The sequence below is a fragment of a genome, unplaced genomic scaffold (assembly GCF_019419815.1).
Source record: "Pyrus x bretschneideri cultivar Hongxiangsu unplaced genomic scaffold, Pyrus_bretschneideri_v1 Contig63, whole genome shotgun sequence".
NCBI lineage: Eukaryota > Viridiplantae > Streptophyta > Magnoliopsida > Rosales > Rosaceae > Pyrus > Pyrus x bretschneideri.
The window spans coordinates 845,031-866,132 of record NW_025999802.1 but is presented as its reverse complement, the minus strand read 5'-3'; the positions used below and the strand labels follow the sequence as shown (position 1 = coordinate 866,132).

At 32.5% G+C, this 21,102-nt stretch overlaps 2 pseudogenes; both read right to left on the bottom strand.

The window, feature by feature from the left end:
• Positions 1-699: 699 nt before the first annotated feature.
• LOC125472076 lies at positions 700-4,301 on the bottom strand (annotated as a pseudogene).
• A 929-nt stretch (positions 4,302-5,230) lies between these two features.
• On the bottom strand, positions 5,231-9,708 carry LOC125472043 (annotated as a pseudogene).
• Between the last annotated feature and the right edge of the window lie 11,394 nt (positions 9,709-21,102).

The following is a 21,102-nucleotide window of genomic DNA, read 5'->3' as shown; positions in this document are numbered from 1 at the left end:
TTTCCCTCCAAGAATGCAAGGAGCTGGCTCACCCATTTCGGCTGGCTACGGACCCAATGTTTTCTCGACCACTGTCGCGCACCTCGTCGTCACCAAAATTAATCAGAACATATTTGTCAGGATGTTGTGATATACACAGCTGACAGCCACAACATCCTTTTTTCCTTGGTGGGTCTGATTTGCTGTCTGATATCATTTGGCAGACAACTGATGGCGAAAGACACGCTGGCATTATGGTTCAGTCGTGATGCTACTTATGACGAGGATAATTAACTTGTATCTTTCTCTCTCAGAGTCTGCTGCATGATAATGTTCATAAATTACGTCTACCTTTGCCAGCATCTAGTAATATGTACTGGTTTTCACCTGACCAAACTTCTTCTGATCACCAGTTGGGTTTTGGTATATGCCAGGCAAGACTGTATGTTCTTGGATATGATCTACTTGTCCATCAATACAAGAGCCACTGTTACAACATTGCCGAGTTAACGATGGAGCCACTGCGATTAGCAAGGGGAGATGAGTTGTTTGACCACGAGTTTCATCAACATACTGCATGCACTTCGGGTATTCATACCAATGCTGACTGTCATTTTCTGTTGGTATAAGGCGTAGCTAAGATGGCCAAGGCAGTGTACCTCTCTCTTTGCCCCAACATTTGAATTCTCCACACCGTAGTTTAGACTAGATTAAACTAGATTACTAGAGAATTGATATTGCAATTACTGAAATTTTTGTGTAACAGATGTTCACGACGCCGTATACACGAGTAAGTTTTATTTTCCAATAACTAAACTAGCAGAGTTACTATTTTAAGAGTAGGTGAATGTTCTGTGAGTGGCTGAGTCGATCTCTTTGGAAATGCTCCATTTGTGTAAGACATTGCCAGAAACATCATAGTATGCAACATCAGCACTGGCCTTGGTCATGTGAAACGACATAAAACCTTGTCCGTCGTAATACAACTTCAACTCCTCATGGACTCCACGACTTTATATCACCTCTCCATGCCTTGGACCCACCTCCACTTGTAAAGAACTGAATTTGACTGCATAATTAACAACCAGTTAAACCAAATTAATTTGTGTTTACGTATGTAATACCAAGTTAATATCAAGTTTTTGTGTGTACAAATTTACCTATCAGAATCACTGATGTGCTCCAAGCAATGGTCATGTCCGTTCACGTAAAAATCGATATTATTTGACTAGAGAAAAGTGGGAGTGAAAATAAAAAATTAGAAACAAACAAGCGATATTAAAAAGAAGAAGTCAAACGTAAGACATCGAGAGATAAGGGTCAATGCATTGTTTAGGAACATCTAGGTTACCTTAAGGATTGGGAGAAGATGGGTTACAAGTTCTTCGGTGACACCATGATGTCCTGCACTTAAAATAGTATGGTGACCGACCACAATTTTCCATTTTGCTGTGGAAATTTTCAGTGCCGAATCCTCATCCTTCAAGAGATTTGAAAGGTATTCCGCCCGAGGAGTCACACCTCTCCAATCATAAGTATGCTCCTTTGGATTTGTAAAGTAATCATCCACAAATGGGGTTGTGTCCACAAAGAAAAATTCTACGATTTCTGGAGTATCGACAAAATAGCAAAACATATTAGTTGCACATAATAAAATCGGTAAAAGGCTTATTTGTGACTAATTAATGAGTGCGAATAAATACTACCTGCATCTAAAATGAATGATCTTAAGCAAAGCCATCTACTGTCAATTGCTCTGAGAACGGGACTCAATTGTGCTTCGACATCACCCCGATAGTCATGGTTGCCCAACACTGCATGAAACAAATTAACCACTTAATTGTACCATTAAGGATACTATTACGTGTGGTATAATTAACTGATTAAGTAAGTAATTTACCATTGTACCATTGCTTCTTTAAGCTGGGAGCAGTATAAATATTGGAAAACGATTCGTTAAATGCTGGATCATCGACGCCTGTCAAACCATCTTCGTAGAAATTATCACCAGTAGAGATGACAAAGTCTATGTCTGATTTCTCTCCAATTAACCCCATCTACAATCCGCAAGTAATTTCAACATAAAGTCAGTAATAATTAATAGGGGTTAAAGTTAATAAAATCTGCTTAAGTTAAACCACATGCATTGCCGAATGAACATCTCTAATAGTCAAAAACAACCAGTCTTGATCTTTCTTGAGCTGAAAGTCACAGGTACGTACCAAATAAGTAAGGATACTGATCCGCAAGTAATTTCAACGTAAAGTCAGTAATAATTCATTAGGGATTAAAGTTAATAAAATCTGCTTAAGTTAAACCACATGCATTGCCGAATGAACATCTCTAATAGTCAAAACAACCAGTCTTGATCTTTCTTGAGCTGAAAGTCACAGGTACGCACCAAATAAGTAAGGATACTGTGAGTGATTGGAATGGTATCGCCAAATTGAAAGAAAACTGCTAGACTAAAGAGACAGAAAACGACCCATTTGGAATATGCATGGAGTATCAAATTCTGGCCTTAGCTTGTACTAGAGGATATGCTTGGAAATATACCCTCCCAAATACGGCTTATGTAAAGAGTGATGTTATTTTGACACATAAAACTGAAATATGTGCTCTTGTTCACTGAGATTAATTCATGATTTTGTATGTGAGTAAAACCCTAGCAAAGGACTAAACCCCACTCAAACAATAAGAGTAAATTATAGCAATGGTTCCTCAATTTTATTCAAATTGAAGCAATGGTCCATCAACTAAAAATCCATTACCATTGGTCTCTCAACTCATCAAAATGTGTAGTTATGGTCATTTTCGTCAACTTTGTTAGAATTTTGTCAAAATGAGTTATACTGAAATGACTATTGCTACAATTGAGTTAAAGTTGAGAGACCAATGATAATGAATTTTTAGTTGAGAGACCATAGCTACACGTTTTGATGAGTTAAGGGACCAATATTAATGAATTTTTAGTTGAGAGACCATTGTTCAATTGAGTTAAAGTTAAAAGGCTATTACTACAGTTTACTCCAAACAATAATACCGATCACCATCCTAGACTTTTAAAATCGATTGAGGAAAGAAGTTCACTTAACTAACTTCAATGTCAATTATTCAACATGAATAATTAACTAAGAGCAAATTGAAGAGGATAATTCAATATTTTTTTTCTTCAGAAAAGTAGATTGATACCCAACTAGATAAATAATGGGATTATGATTCTCTTCCCTCCTATTTCTATCCCCTTCCATCCTCTCCTCTCACATTCTCTATTTTGTCTTTTTCTTTCTATAAAAAATTAATATAAGATGTTAACGTAACTTAACCGGAGGGGAGGAAAGAGGAGGGAAAAAAAAAGGGAGAGAATCATATTCCTAAATAATGCTTGTAAAACTTATCTGCTGTGATTGATACTGATATGGGATATGCTTGGAATTGTACCTTCAAATTCAAAGAACTTGGCCGCACATTAATTTGTGGTACCTTTTCATTTATTCATATCCACAATTTATATATTAAAAGTAATGCAATGTAGATTAAATACGCAAACTAAAAGATATGTTACTAATAAGAAATGAACACATGAATTAAAATTTAAGTAATAATATAAGTATCAATTTGTATGTCATTTAATTTATAAAACTTAATCTCTTTAACATTATCCATATTTTAGTTGCCCGCCTAAAAATTAAGTGTCTGTAAGGCCCAAATACCGTTTATATTCTTCCTTTATTTGCGTAAATTTTCAGTTTCATGAAATTTCAGTATTGCTTAATTTTGTCAAAAGATGGTGAAATTTTTTGAAAGAAGCGTAGTAATATAATTAGGCATGTAAATGAGGTAAGTGTATCAGCTTAAATCAATGAAATTAACGACATCATATGCATGCAAAAGCATGCAAACATTTAAATGTAAAATACAGAGAGATGATAACAATGAAAAATTCAAATGAAATGATACATATGTAGAACGTACCTGGAGAGCAACTTGAGATTGGTTGTATTGTCCCCGTCTTCCCCAGTCTCCGACAACCAGGAAGCTGAGAGAGCCATCTGGTTTTGGTGCCTGCTTAAAACGTTGAAGCTCAGCTGCGCAAGCAACCAAACAAAGTGACAGGAGGCATCCCCTGGAGTGAAGGAGGAAATCATGGCTTTATGATTATTAGAAGTATTAGACAGAGAAGCCACGAGAGATTGAGTTTTCCGTCGAAAATTGTGAGAGAATTGAGTCAAGTGGCTTTGAGGAAGAGCTATATATATACTACATGAAGTTCCCAATAGTACCAGCTTTTCTAAAAGAACCCTCATTTATTCCTTTTTATTTAATTTTTATAGAAAAATCGCATCAGATCTTGTAGAATTTATCTTATAATTTCTTTTTGAGTGATACTCATGAAACCAAATATTTATACTAATGTACCAATAATGTGTAAAACCAACATACAATGAGATCAACTAATTAATTGACGTAATATGTGTGCATCACTTGTCACATTAGATGATATGTCAATGTATTATGAAATGCAATATTCATAACATTTTTCTTTGTTTTTTATAATCTCAAAGCTCGTAATTTGGTAGAGAGATAGCTGTTAAAAAAATGCCTATACAAAAAAATATGTGCATTTATCATTTCCATAAAATGATAAATGCAATACTCATAACTCTCTTTTCGAACCCCCTTGTCTCAATCTCTCTCCACGTCATTCTAACTCACCTAATCTTCCACAAAGAAAAAAGTTTATCAAAAACCCTATAAATGAACGGCTTATATACTTAACGTACGTATACACTTTGGTACATCACCATTAACATCAAATCTTCCTTTTATTAGTTTTCAACCATTCGCTTCAATTACTCATATTTTCATTTATGTTCGAATTGTTTTTATTTTTTATTGTTAGAAAATTCAACGGTAAGAAGAGAATTTTATTGACATCGAAAAAAAATAGTATATCTAGTCCAAGAAGACATAGATTTAACCTCTCATAATACAAAACAAAAAAAGATAAAAAAATATATGAAAAAGAAAGGAACATAAATTACAAATTAAAGGAGAGTGAACTTTTCCCCAAGTTTGAATTAGCATTCCCATATCCCATAATTCAAACATCTGCTAGGTTTTCATGGACTAGGCCGGAATTTACTTCGTCCTGCAAAATGATGGGCTACTTTCCGAAAAGGAACAAGCGATCAGTTTTCTTCCTAGCTATTAATAGTTTAATTATGTTTAAGCAGATCAGCTGGGAAGATTAAGCAAAATAATTTCCATTAATCACATAGGCACTTATAAAATATTGCCTCTTGTTACTTGCATTACAATATATATATATATATATATATAGTAGACTAAGAACCTTAAACAGATTGCATATACTTCTGCATGTCCACCTCTCTACATGAGAGAGTAGTGCTGCTTTGATGTCCCCCATTTGTGCAAGACATTGCCAAAAACATCATAGAATGCAATATCCAATTCGGTTTGAGTGATTTGCACTGACATGAAACCCTGCCCATCGTAGTACAACTTCATTTCGCTTGGACTGTACGGGCTAACTACACCCCTCCATGCCTTTGAACCACCACCACTTGTTAGAAATTGTAGTGGGCTGCACAGAAATGCTTCAAATTAGATCCCATGCATAAAAGTAGTTATATACTAATAGAACAATAATTTTATTTAGACACATAAAATCGATTCATTTGTTAAATTCATGCATATTAAAGAGTTACAAAATGCTAGTACCTGTTGGGACTGCTTATGTGTTCTAAGCAATGGTCGTGGCCATTGACGTAAAGATCGACATTGTTTTCCTGAAAATTTATAGACATTTGAGCAAAAAGAGAACAAAAAAGAAAAACAAGGGAAAAAGGCGAGCGTTTTGTTTTTCCTTCCTAGTTTTAGCATGAGTCTCTACCAGAAGAATTGGGAGAAGCTGTGTTACAAGCTCCTTAGTTTCACCATGATATCCAGCGGTTCTAATCGTGTGGTGACCAACCACAATCTTCCACTTTGCAGTAGAATCTTTTAATGCTGAATCCACATCCTTTCACAAAGAAAAATTAAACTTCTTAATTACAGATATGATCTCTAATTTATACAGACAACCGCAGGCATAGAGCTAATTTTTTGGGTTTCTAAAAATTGTTTGGAGATATTTTAAAGTTAATTTATTTAGTCGTAAGTCTTAAGTATGTTTGATGAGAAAACAAATTACCTTGAGAATATTTGATAGGTAATAATTTCGGGGTAATATGCCACTCCAGTCATAGACAGAGCCCTTCGGATTAGTGAAGTATTTATCAACAAAGGGAGTTGTATCCACAAAGAAGATTTCCACAATTTCTGCCAAAATAGACAAATACATTGAGATAAATAACCAAAAAAAAAAAAAAAAAATCCTTATTAAAAAACTAAATCTCCTGTTTAGATTATAATTAATATTGATAATAATTATGTAGTATGGCCTTAGCATTACCGGCATCAACTATGAAGGATCTCAAGCAAAGCCATTTGCTATCCGATTTCCTAAGGACAGGACTCAACTGTGCCTCAACATCACCTCTATAATCATGGTTACCCAGAACTGCAATACAATAATTAAAAAAAAACATGAATTAATTTTTTTAATTTAAAGAAAATTCCTTATTGTTTTATAAGTGAATATATAATTAGGGTTTGGGAATACATACCACTGTACCACTGCTTTTGCAAGCTTGGTGCTGTGTAGATTTTGCTAAATGAGTCTTCAAATTGTGGATCATCGATGCCCGTCAATCCATTTTCGTAAAAATTATCGCCGGTGGATATTACAAAGTCAATATCCAACTTCTCTCCAATTATTCCCATCTAGAAATTAAGTGCATGAAAGTAGGTTAGTAAAGTTAAATCATTCCTGACATACACTTCTTTTTGTATAAGAAAAATTAATGAAAAGAGTTTGAAAATTTTGAGTATTAATTATAAGAACAAAATAAAGGATTAAGTGAATAGTACCAGGATTGACTTTTTAGTGTAAAAATGTGGTTTTTCGTTAAAGTGAACAGTACTGTGAGCTTTTCGTTAAAACTCCATTTTATATATCCATCTTCTAAATCAAATAAAAAATAAATTAATAGACAAAAATAAACAAAAATATATAGAAAAGTAAAGAAATTAAAGAAACTCATGAACGCATTATTTATTGGCAATAAGTAGGACTATATATATATAGGGAATTGCTATTGGCACTCCAAAATTCTTATTTTGCACTCCAAACTTTCAATATTTAGAAAGAAAAATACACTTGTGAGAAATGTAGAATAAGATTTTTTGAATAACAATTCCCTATATATATTAGCATATGGGCACACACACAAAGTGTGAGAAAATTTTTTATTTTTGTTTTTGAAATAAAAGGACAGAGGAAGAGAGTGATAGAGAATGTGAGAGTGGGAATTTTTTTATTTTTTATTTTTTTAATTAGAGATATGTTAGGATTACATGTATGTGAGACTTTGAAAAAAAAAAGCAAAATTTGGTTGTGTGAAATTACATTTCTACCCCATATTTCTTTTTCATGTTCTACTTTAATTAGAAGGTTAAACTAGTAACTTCATAGAATTTTGGTTGAGAATGAGTGTTTTATTAACTAATCAGTAGAGACGTATATAATTAAATGAGTATAATACAGGACCAAAAGGGGGCCATTCTCCTTTTGTGCATGTAGTGCAAGCAAAACATTGGGATGAGAATAATACAGGACCAAAAGAGTTATGGCCAATATATCCGCAATGAGCTGTCCATGCTAGCAAAAGTGGAATGGGGTTGTATGCTACAATAATATAAATACATTTAAGTATATGCTTAAATTGGAAGCACCCAATATATTGTTGTGTTCAATCCAATCCAATATCTTTCATACTTTGAAGTAGACAAATCATGGTGTTCGGTCTCAGAATATTGGATATCCTTCTCATTGCCACTGAAGTAGTGATAATATTCTCCTCCAGATCAAACCAATATATATTTATAGCTTTAAATATAATTCGTATAAGTTAGAAAGATAATCCATGTAAGTGAAATATAGCCTTAGTTTTCGTTTACAAATTACAAAAACTGCCATTGAAAGAAAATGAAGTTCGGTAGACAACATCCCAAGGATTCAGCTGCCGTTTTAATATTTTTGTTTGAATCATTGCTTTCTCACGTTTTGATCTCTCTTCAGTTGTGTTTTTAGCATGCTACTGCCCTACCTTTGTAGAACTATCAACACATTGTAGAACTATCAACACAAGACTATATGTTTGATAAAGTAATGCTAAGGAGATCAACTATTTAAACCAAATCGTCAACAATCACATCATATGATTTATAAAATCTGATCTACATACCTAGCATTACCCTATCAAATATATAGTACTCAAGTTCATAGTTCAAATAGGTATGAAAAATTCGCTCAGAGTTTTTCTAAACCCTAATCTGACTCATCACTTTAAAAAGAAAAAGTTTGATTGGAAAGCTAGTCAAATGGTTAAATTTGAAAATATACAATTTTGAATTGTAACACGTTATAAGAATTGGGCTAAAATCAACTTTTCTATATAATTAATTAATTGAACATCAATTCAAAATTTGGATATAATTGAAGAGTCTAAATAATTTAATTTACTAAGACAAGGTATTTCATTTCTCATTTAAAAATGTACAACGTTACAGATTATGCTAGAAAGGAGTAGATAGCTTGCCACTAGTTGTAAGAAGAAAGAATTAGAGCATCCATCTCAAAACCAATTAATTGTTATCTGTAAAGATGCCCAAAATCACGTAGACACCAAAACCAATTAATTGTTATCTGTAAAGATGCCCAAAATCACTTAGACACCAAAAGGATTCTATGGGACGATATATATATATATATATATATATAGAGAATCGTTATTAGCACTCCAAAAATCTTATTTTACACTTCAAACTTTCTATAATTAGAAAGAAAAAATACACTTATGAAGAGTATAGAATGAGATTTTTGGAGTGCTAATAACAATTCCCTATATATATATATATATTGTAAGAGTATGAGTTTAAGAACATTACCATGTTATTATGATACATCTCACTAGAATTAGAGCGCACCTAACTTATCTAACTCACCTTTATTCACTTCATTCATGACAATTGGTGAAGAGGCTTTAACATTACGTAATAATTTGGAAAAGCTTAAATTTTCCGATATCGGATATATATTGAGATTGAGAAATTTTGTTGGAAACAAGCAACTATTTAAGCTACGAGTCTACGACACTCATTGAACTTCTGACACCTGTATATACTTTCCTTACACTAATTATTGTTTACATGATAGATACTAGAAACAGGTCAAATATTAAGATTAAGAAAACACAATAATCAAACTGTATGTACATCGACGTAGAAATCAAGTATTATAAGGAAGTAATGTACCTGATTAGCAACTTGAGATTGGTTGTAGGCTCATCTTCTTCCCCAATCCCCCAGAACCAAAAAGCTGATAGACCCATTGGCTTTCGATGCGTGCGGGAATCGTTGTAGCTCCGCTGCAGAAGATGTAAAAGATGACAAGGTGCATAGAATTATTAGACCAGAGAACAGAATACTTGACCTCATCATGGTCATGTTTTCCATATCTAGCATCTAGGTGGGAACAAAAGTAAGAGTAGAGGAATGGTGAGCAAAGCAAAGCAAGGCAAGCTATCTATTTATATGGTTGACGAGTTGGGTTAACGTTGCATACTAATTAATTAACATATAAATAGATTTATTACACAGAAAGTTATCGATGACGATGTGTGTGGTTTAAGCAGTACTGCACAATAGGGTGGCTTAAAATGAATAATAGATAAAAAGGGAATATAGAACCAAAAAGAGTAATGGACAGCATGAGGTCCGCGAGGCCACACATGACTTGTACGATTTATTATACACAAATGGACAAGAAACCTCCACTTATGTACATCGCACTAAGGGATCCACTAGTAAAGGCGTGACACTCACCCACATCACATAATTATGGTTTATTTTTAGCTCTACGCTTCGCTAAATTTGATTTTAATTCTATTTTGCTTTCTAAAATTAAAAGTTGTTATTTTACTTCTTGAAGTTTAAAATTCGTTTCACATTATCTTCTTTATGTTATTTCTATTAAAAAAGCAGACAAATATGTCGATGTGGATTAAAAAGTACATTTCTAGAATAAGTTTTTTTTATAGCTACGTTTCATGAAACTCGATTTCGATCACACTTCCTCCTTAAAACCAAAAGTCATCATTTTACTTCCTAAAACACAATAGTCGCTCCACTTTGGTTTGTTTCTGTGTATTCCGTTGAGTAACTCTCCGACCCCTCTCTCTCTCTTTAATCATTGTCGGTACATTCATCCCTTCTTTATCCATCTCCATCTACCTTATCATTAGTTCCATCTAGTTCCATTAATTTCTTGATTTCTTATATTCTTAATCGGAAAAATAACATAAATAATCCCTGGGTATTTTTTTAGAACAATTCCTGGACATAGAGTAGAGGTCTCAAACGGGCCATGATGAGGTATTTGGATTTCGTTTAGGAAGAGGGAGATGAGGAGAGACGGAAGATCATGAAGAGATGGGGGTGTGGCATCATCATAGTTGGAAATAACATAAACAAGGCAATGTGGAGCGAATTTTGGGTTTCAAGGAGTAAAGTGATGATTTTGAGTTTCAAGGGGGCAAATTAAGTATGATCAAAATCGAGTTTCAGGTAGCTTAGCTACAAATAAGCCTACACTTAACGGTTATTTAACGAAATACACACAATTAAGCTAAAGTGGAGCGAATATTGAGTTTTGGAGAGTAAAGTGGCGACTTTTGAGTTTCAAGAAATAAAGTGACGACTTTTGAATTTCAAGGGGCAAAGAGTATCAAAACAAAGTTCTAAGGAGTGTAACTAAAAATAAGCTTATAATTATTTGCCACTATTATGGGCAACTGGCTAATGCAGTTTCAAACATACTGTAAATTAAGCAGGCTACTAATTTGGTCATCATATATCAATTATAATCCATAGTTCAGTTATCTATGATGAATACAATCTAGACTAAACCAAGTTCTAAATTCAAATTAGTCTACTTAAAGCTAATTGTTAAATTTTAAGTTATATTCTCTTTTGGGAGTTCCAACGCCATCTTTTGGAGGGATTCCTCAATGCATTCCTGCACGATATGTGGGAGAATGGGTGACTGTAGCTTCAGTTGGATTTTTATGTTTTATTAAGTCAGATTCCTTTTTGGAGGGTCATCGGCTTCGTTAAAAAAAAAAAAAAGAAAAAAAAAAAGAAGACAAAAACACCTACAATTAAAGTGAAATATAACTTAATTACTCCAATAAGTGTTTCGTAAACAAATAAAAGAAAGGATATAAAAGAATTAACAAAGCTTTGGATAATCGACCCCGGAATGTTACTGCCCCAAGTTCAACCAACGCGTCCTCCTCATACGGTTTGTATTTCCTTTTATATATGACTACTTAGCTTTCTTGTAGATCAAGGAATCTCTTCCTTTTGTAGCTCTAGGCTATCTTATGGTGTTTAAATTAAGGGTCAGTTACTAGTATGGAATTATATATATTAGAAATGACCCAGAAAGTTTCAAGGAAACGTGATATACTCATATACATGCAGAGAAGTTTATAAGATGCACAAGGCGTATGCATGCAAAATGAATGACGCAGACGTCCACACTATATACATGGAACATGAATTTTTATTTTCTGAACTGCATCCACAACCACAAATCCGCCTTTAATCTGTCAAAATTAACAAAATGTATATTCTAGTGTATGCACTGCAACGGCTGAAAGCAAAAACAAACCGGAGAACGAAAAATCTTTTATCCCTAACACCGAATGATGTACAATGTCAATCACAACAATATATAATTCTATTGTTTAAATAAAAATAATAATAATGTTGGCACAAGAAGAAGTAGGTTCACGCCGTAAAATTTAGGTCTCATAATTGATTAAAAAGCCTAGTCTGTTTACGTATTTTGTGAATAATTTGAGATTGAAAACAGCTATATGCGGATATGGGTCTCAACTTGTGGAAAAATCCCCACCAAACGATATCTCTTCACTTTTCTTATCTTTGCAACCTAATTTATATCAACCAAAAGGCATTTAATATATAAAGTGGCACATCACAGCCTAGCTAGTTCTTACCGTCTCAGAGGGGACCTACATGTCATGTTCCCATATCTAATTATTTTTGTATAAGTTTTGTGGATGTATGGGGAAATTTTGGATTATTAGATGAAAATGAAGGCCATGTTATTGATATATGATGAATGAATCAACTTATTATTAGGTCATTTGTGATCATACGGTTTCTGAATACGTGTTACAGGTTTAATTAATCTTGATTAAACATAGAGGAATCAAAACCAATAGAAATTGCTCGATCAATGAAGCTGCAGTATTTGCATGTGCAGAGGATCCTCATCATATATCATTCCACTGCAAGCATGTGCATGCCTATCCAAATTAATCCGAGAACAGCCACATGAATGTTCCATATCCAAAGGTCCCCGACAGATCCTGTGACCATATCCACTTACCAAATGAACGATCGATCCAATGATCATTCTATCTTTTATTTTTTTTATATTATGAAGAATTAATGTGCACAAGCATCGAATCCACATTATGACAATGAATATTATGAGGATATATGTGCTGTTTTCTGGTTATCTAATTGAATCAAGGACAACTTGGAAATCATGTGGAATATCAGAAGAAGAAAAATTGGAATTCCCTTATAAATAATGCAGAGAATCAATCGTGTACACATGCAGTCAAAAAATTAATAATGACATGTACATGTATAGAGTATCGCCAACTTCTAAATTAATTGTTTTACAAACTGAGCTAGTTATCTCGTAATTTCCTTCATAGATTGGTAGGAATCTGTAATGAGGAAGGAAATGGTTGATAATCGTCTAGGTTCAAATTTGGGAACGTTACATATGATGACTTTGCCCATACAAGCGATGGACATGAGAAGAGACAATTGTAATTTGTTTGAGACAATATTTTTTTTTTATAACATAAGTTCCCAATTTCTTCTCTCCGGCCTTATACAGCGCTTCCGCATCCTTCTGTACCATCCCTTCCGGACCTTCGTACCGCAGTACCTTAAGGCCCCGTTTGTTAGGCCTCCTTAGTGGGGACTAGGCTTAGCTGGGACAGCAATCCCATGTTTGGCGTAAGACGGGACTAGCATAAATGACGCTAAGTCCGACTACTAAAAAAATAACTTAATAAATGGTCAAATAATATTTTTTAGAATTAATTAGGTGTTAGATATCGAAATAACTACAAAATAATAATTTAATAATAAATAAAATGAACATTTTTATTGTTCGGCGCTGCACCAAAGGCTTCATAATTCTTATCTAGTTTAGTCTAAGCCAAGCTAATTCAACTTAGTCTCTGAAACTAGTCTAATCCAATATAGTCCGATGCAATAAACACATCATAATATATACTACCAGCAACTGTATCGTTACTATCAAAAATTTCCTTTCGATGGCAGCGCGCTGCAATGCGTTCCTTTGTGCTAGAATGTTGATTACTGCTGCCGCGTCGCACCCAAATCCTTTAAACAAAATTAAATGAAACAACATTAATTAAAAAACTGATCATGTTTCTGGCTATGTTGAAATGACACTTGATCGAAATCCAACTATGGTTAGCCCAGTGGTGAGGTTGGGCGTAGAATGATGGGTATGACGTAGGAGTAGATTAGATCCACAGTTCGAAACCCTCCCATTTAACGAAAAAGAAAATGAAGCTCGATCGATCCATCACATAAACCGGTTCAATAATAAGGATTGATTAGTTATCATCAATTTAGCAATCAAAACAAGTACTATGCACAAATTAATTTCAAGAATACTTACGTGCGCATAAATATGCATGCATGCATAGAAAAGAAAAGGGAGGAAAAACAGAAGGGTTGAAAAAAATAAGGGAATTGTGATCACACCTTTGAAGGCACGGTATGGAGAGCATCATCACGGGCCGCAGGTGGCATCGGTGGTATAATCACAGATGCCGTTCTTCCTTTTCTTTTCTCTCTTTATTCTGTTTCTGATCGTAACACACACACATACACATACATATATATAATGTAAGATAGATCAAATTTATAAACCACATGATGTGGTTGTTTATAATTGAATTTTTAATTAAATGTCCATTAACGTGCTTATTTATTATTGGTGTCATGTCATTTGATTTACAAATTTAGTTTAAAAGTTTGATCTCTCTAACATTATATACATACATATACATACATATATATATATATATATATTAAGGGTTAAGCTTTTATTTTTTATTTTTTTTACTAAGGGTTAAGCTAATCGAATGCAGAAGAAGAGCATTAAAGATACGTACACACCGTCACCACCTCCTCCTTAGTTCATAGTTTTTCAGCTTAATTTATTCACAACTCCTTTTTTGTAGGTTATTAAGTTGAATCTCAAAAAGAAACTCGAATCTCAAAAAGAAACTCGTCCATGTTTTGAGCCAAAAAAGAAAAAAGAAAAAAGGGAAACTTGTCCATCTGTAATTCATACAACTACCCTAAACCTTTCTCTTCAAGTCCACTTACTGAATGCACTCATTGACTTTTTTCTTTTATACATACCATAGATCATATATTCATTTTTTTTGTCTCCCTCTCCCTTCGATTTGGACTTGATATGGGAAGTTTTGAAGTGATTTTAGATCACCAATGAGTTTCTGACAATATATAACTTTTAGATTTTAAGTTATTTTTCAAGAAGTATTTCATTTTTATTAAAAAGTGCTTACAATAGATGCACTTCTGCTAAAATTGCTTGTGAGGAGAAGTATATTTTTAACATTATTCCCTTAAAAAAATCAAACGAGCCTGATATGTATACATTTTAGTGTGAATTAGCCCACGCATTGACCCCATTGTGGCCTTATATCAAAGAACCGAGAAAATCAAACGGGCCTGATATGTATACATTTTAGGGTTGTCGTTTCTTTTTCTTCTGAAAAAGAAAATGAGAAAAGATGGATAGACATTCATAAAGAAAAGAGAATAAGGTCAAATCTACAGTAATTAATACTTAAAAGATAACCTTAAGTCTTCGTTTGTGTTAATAATTTGGAGTTCTAGTTGGGTTTGTGTCAACAGTACAAGTGTCACATATGTCATGATATCTCATATATTCCACAAAGAATCACAAATCACTGTAGTCCCTGTTATGATCCACGAACAATTTAATTTTCTGGGCACAAATATTTATATTCCTTCCTTTAGGTTGACGTACCGTGTGAGAAGGAAAGTAATACAAACATGAAGCAATCAGCGTTGAGTATCATTGAAATAAACAACGTATCTTTATACAGTAAAAAGATTAGAATACAGCTAAAATAAAAAGAAAACGTGTATGCATGAAAAACTTGATATCCAATTTCGTGGACGTCTTTTTTTGTTAGCTATGAATAAATTTACCACAATTAATTATTGGTTAAAATCAAGTAAACATAGTCAATCAAGTAAAGTCGAAACTAAAGAGATAAAAATCAAGTCGGCCTCAAATCTAAATAAGTACTTAGCATCGACCAATAATCTTTAGTTTGCGGCAATTTTTTTTAACTTTTTTTTTATTTGCAAGGTTTCCTCCCCCCGGGGCAAGTTGCAGGCTCATGTTTGTTAAATTATTGCATCTTAGTCTTGATTAATCTTGATATAATATATATATGCCGTACATCTATTCTCTACCCAATAATTATTAATATATTATTCATCCCATTAACTATCTCAATTATGTGATTCATTCAAATGCGCAAAGTATTGGATAGACGGCAAATTCAGAGCCAACAAACTGTTTGATATGTGCATATTCGATTCCTCTATAAGGTTCATAAGATAACATGTTTTAGGCTACTTTATATTTCAAAAAATCCCTTAGGTCTATTAGGGCCTAGGTTAGCCAATTAACGTTTTATTTCTCAGACAATCTAATGCATTACCGTATATAAAATATAATAGCTGCATCGTTTACTACTGTTCGATGGAATCATTTTTTTTATCAAAATAAAAATACATCATTTTTTCATGTTAAATTATTCTACATATGTATAATAGTTAAACTTGCCTACTAATTTACCTATACAAATAACGGTACTATATGTAATATTTTCATATTTTTGAGTAATTTACCTGTTATAGTCTCATACTTTTGGTAATTTATCTATAACATATGACACACTCTGACCTGTAATGTCCACTTGGACTCTGAATCGAGCTGTGCTGGCCGACATCAGGAAGGTGACAAAGCCATAAAGTGCAGTTATTACGAATGGTGTGTTTGGCCAACACCAGGAAGGTGACGAAGCCATAAATGTTTAGAATATAATAAAATCGTAAAATTAAGGACGGATTCTCACAACATAATAGTCGGTACATTAATGTACAAAAAAACCCCAAGTGTAATTGGTTTTTGTGTATCTACAAATTGGCCTGACGTGGAATGAAAATATTTACCTACTCCTTATTATGTATGTAAGTGGGGATATTGGTTTTCCAATATTCAAATAGGTAAACTAAAATACAAATTAATTTACCTATATTTTGATTTCTCTAACTTAGATACCTTTTCCATACAACGTTATTACAATATATTTCATGGAAAAATATGAATGAAATACAAAGTAATATAAAATATTACATATTTACCTATATTTATCAAAGAAAATAATAAATAAAAAAGTTTATAATAGATAAATAGAGGTTGAAGACCAAGAGTAACAGATAAAAAAAAGGAGAAATTAGGTTTTCATCCTTCCTTTTGCTACTTCATTGATTAAAATCCTATTCCGTTTCAATTTTTGATCAAGGTCCTTGGGTATTAATTAATAACATCATTAATTATTTCAATAATAAAATATTTTTTATTTCTAAATATATTCATTTAATGTTAAAAATGTTACAATTAGTATATTTATATTTATGACTAAATTTTTTATCATATATTTTTAGTTTTAGTTTGTACCTATTTTTAATTTGCAACCCTTTTTAATTTGTACCAATTTTCTTTTCAGTTTAATTTGTAACCATATATTAATTTCTTTTTGTGCCCATATTTTTTAAAGTTTTATTTGTATTTGTACCCATATATATTTTTTAATTTATTTGTACCCATTTTTTATTTTGCCAAATGTACCCATGCTAATTATATGTATCCATTCATGTAATTTTTTCAAATTTTTAATCTTAAAACGTACTCATTCTTAAATATACCAATTTGTTATATGTAAAATGTACCCTTTTTTAATATAAAATCTGTTCAATCTTTTTCTAATCCATTTTTAAACTTATATGGGTACATTCTTTTTTCTTTGATTTTAAAATGTATCCATGTCAAGTTTAATCGAAAAAATTTACTAATGTTATTAAGCCTAATATATCTTCTTCTTTTTTTTTTTTTTTTTTTTGTGATTTTGAAAAATGTACCCATGTTTTGATACAATAATTTTTTGGTTAATTTTGATGAATATACCCATGTTTACACACACACACACACAACAGTATATTTATATTTTAATATTTTAATCCCACAAATTATGGTTTTTTATTTAAAATATCATTTACATAAACAACTATAATTTTTAATTTTTAATTTAAAAAATATAGTAACGTACATAGAAATAAATTTTCACATTAATTTCAGGGACTTAGATCAAAAATTGAAAACCAACAAGGTTTCAATCAAAGAATATTCATAGTTAGAAAGTCTCCCTAAAAAAAATGCAGTCTTCCTTTTTATGCGCTGATGAATAGTATTAATACCTTTTTTTTTCCCCAAAATCATTAATTCGCCTTTTAAATTTTGCATAGTTTGAAAAATAATTCATGATATTAATACACATAATATCCATATAATGAATTGTAGATACCAAATAAGTAATTAGGGGTATTTTAGACATCTAAAAATGAAAAATGTGGAAAGTCAAACTGTGACATCCCACATCACCCAAGGGAGTGATCCTTATATGTATATTCCTATCTTTACCTAGCACGAGGCTTTTTAGGAGCTCACTGGCTTCGGGTTCCATGGGAACTCCGAAGTTAAGCGGGTAGCGCACAAGAGCATTCCTAGGATGGGTGACCCATCGAGAAATTCTCGTGTAAGTTCCCAGAAACAAAACCGTGAGGGTGTGCTGGGGGCCCAAAGTTGACAATATCGTGCTACGGTGGAGTCGAGCCTGGGAACTGGTCTCGCCCGGGCCGGGATGTGACAATTTGGTATCATAGCCTAACCCTGGTCGCGTGTGTGCCGACGAGGATGTCGGGCCCCTAAGGGGGGTGGATTGTGACATCCCACATCGCCCAGGGGAGTGATCCTTATATGTATATTCCCATCTCTACCTAGCACGATGCTTTTTGGGAGCTCACTGGCTTCGGGTTCCATGGGAACTCTGAAGTTAAGCGAGTAGCGCGAGTTCTCGTGTGAGTTCCCAGAAACAAAACCGTGAGGGTGTGCTGGGGGCCCAAATTGGACAATATCATGCTACGGTGGAGTTGGGGCCGGGAAGTGATTCCACCCGGGCTGGGATGTGACACAAACAGAATAATGAATTTGCTTATATGTAACCTAGTAAATAGGTTTTATTCAGACAAAAAAAATATGTGGGATTTTGTGTAAAGAAACGCGTCATTGCAATGATATGTAATTGTTACGTGCATGTAATTTGCTGATTTCAAGCTGATGAGATGAAGCTAAGCCTGCATCACTTAATGTTAACTAGGATCGGGGCCGATCGGACGTGACTAGCTTGTTGTGCCCCAATTTGCCCAAATATCGCACCAAATATATATGTCCTAAATAACAACTATGAGCACATATGCTAATAATTAATATGTATCATTAGGAGATCATATTAATTAATACAAAATCGCGGAGGTACAAGAACACAAACACAAACATTTAGATAAAACACAGCGTAAAATATTGTGTTTTTTTCAATATGACAAAAAGATGACATTTTTATTGGAAACATTGGGCTCGATCGCCATCCATCCAAATAAGAAAATTGGATTGGTGGTTTTCTTCTTGTGGCTGTCATTAGTGCCTATCAAATCCCAAAAATACGTATGGTGTGTAAATTATAAACTCATTAATATTGGTTGATTACGATAGTATACAAATTTTTTATTTGATTGGAGTTGTTAAAATTGCTGTTTTTGCCGGATAATTTAAAATTGGAATCTTGTGAACAAGTTGCAGTGTGATTGGAAGGTGTAGTATACACTTCGAAAAAAAATACTTGAAAATTTGGAAGGCTTTCAATGTTAGGTTAAGATACTGGTCGATGGTCACGTACCATTAATTTTAAATCCATTTAATTTCTTTATACACCAACTTGTGAATTTCTGCCGGCGGCTCTGGAAAAACTCGAACTACAATTCTACAAACGACTTGCATATTGCATGCTCTGAGGCCATCCCTGATATGATATTCCAGCCAGCCGAATACATCAGACCATACCTTTAGTTAAATCAGCTTTTTGGAAACATGTTTGTGCTATCAATGTAGAGTCAACAGTACTGAGTGCCCCTTTTTTTGGATGTGTCTTCTCAGTGTCTATATGTGAAATATATACATACATATATATATATATATATTTTTTTTTTTTTTCTAGTTGGATACAATAAAAAGTATGTATCTGACTTCTTGCAAATTAAATTATATATAGGGAGACTTTGGATGTGGTCTTTAGTTATGAATAATCTTTGATTGAAACCTTGTTGGTTTTTAATTTTTGATCGAGGTTCCTGAAGTCAATGTGATAATTTATTTCTATGTACGTTACTATATTTTTTAAATTAAAAATTAGAAATTTTAGTTGTTTATATAAATGAGATTTTAAATAAAAAACCATAATTTGTGGGATTAAAAATATTAAAATATAAATATACTATTGTGTGTGTTTATATATATATATATATATATATATATATAAACATGAGTACATTCATCAAAATTAACCAAAAATATTATTGTATCAAAACATGGGTACATCCTTCAAAATCACAAAAAAAAAAAAAAAAAAATATTAGGCTTAATAACATTAGGAAATTTCTTCGATTAAACTTGACATGGATACATTTTAAAATCAAAGAAAAAATAATGTACCCATATAAGTTTAAAAATGGATTAAAAAAAATTGAATAGATTATATATATATATAAAGGTACATTCTACATATAACAAAATAAAAAGTTTTACATGAATAGGTACATATAATTAGCATGGCTACATTTAGCAAAAATAAAAAGTACAAATAAAAAATATATATATTTGGGTACAAATACAAATAAACTTTAAAAAATATGGGCACAAAAAGTAATTAATATATGGGTACAAATTAAAACTAAAAAGAAAATTCGTACAAATTAAAAAAGAATTACAAATTAAAAATGGGTACAAACTAAAACTAAAACTAAAAATATATGATAAAAAATTTAGTCATAAATATAAATATACTAATTGTAACATTTTTAACATTAAATGAATATATTTAGAAATAAAAAAAAATTTATTAGTGAAATAATTAATGATGTTATTAATACCCAAGGACCTTAATCAAAAATTGAAAAGGAATAGGATTTTAATCAATGGAATAGCAAAAAAAAAAAAAGGATGAGAACCTAATTTCTCCTTATATATATTTTCAAAAATTATAATTCAAACCAATTAGTTTTTACCCGCAGCAAACAAAACAAAAGCTGCCTTGCTCCCCAAGGCTACTAGATAGCAGCCAAACTGTTAACAAAACAAAGGACTAGAAAAGAAGAAAAACTAATTACAAACTCTGATTCCAATTTTATTGACTACAATAAAGAACTAAGACCACAATATGGTAAAGACGACTACATAACAAAAGGACTACATCGTATAACGATTTAACTTTAATATTAAGTTACAAGGTGTGTCTATAAAGACTTCATTCTGAAACTAATAAGAAAGCAATCTAACCCTAATAGAAAATAGAAAAAGAGACATATACTCCTTATATCTCTAGAAAAATG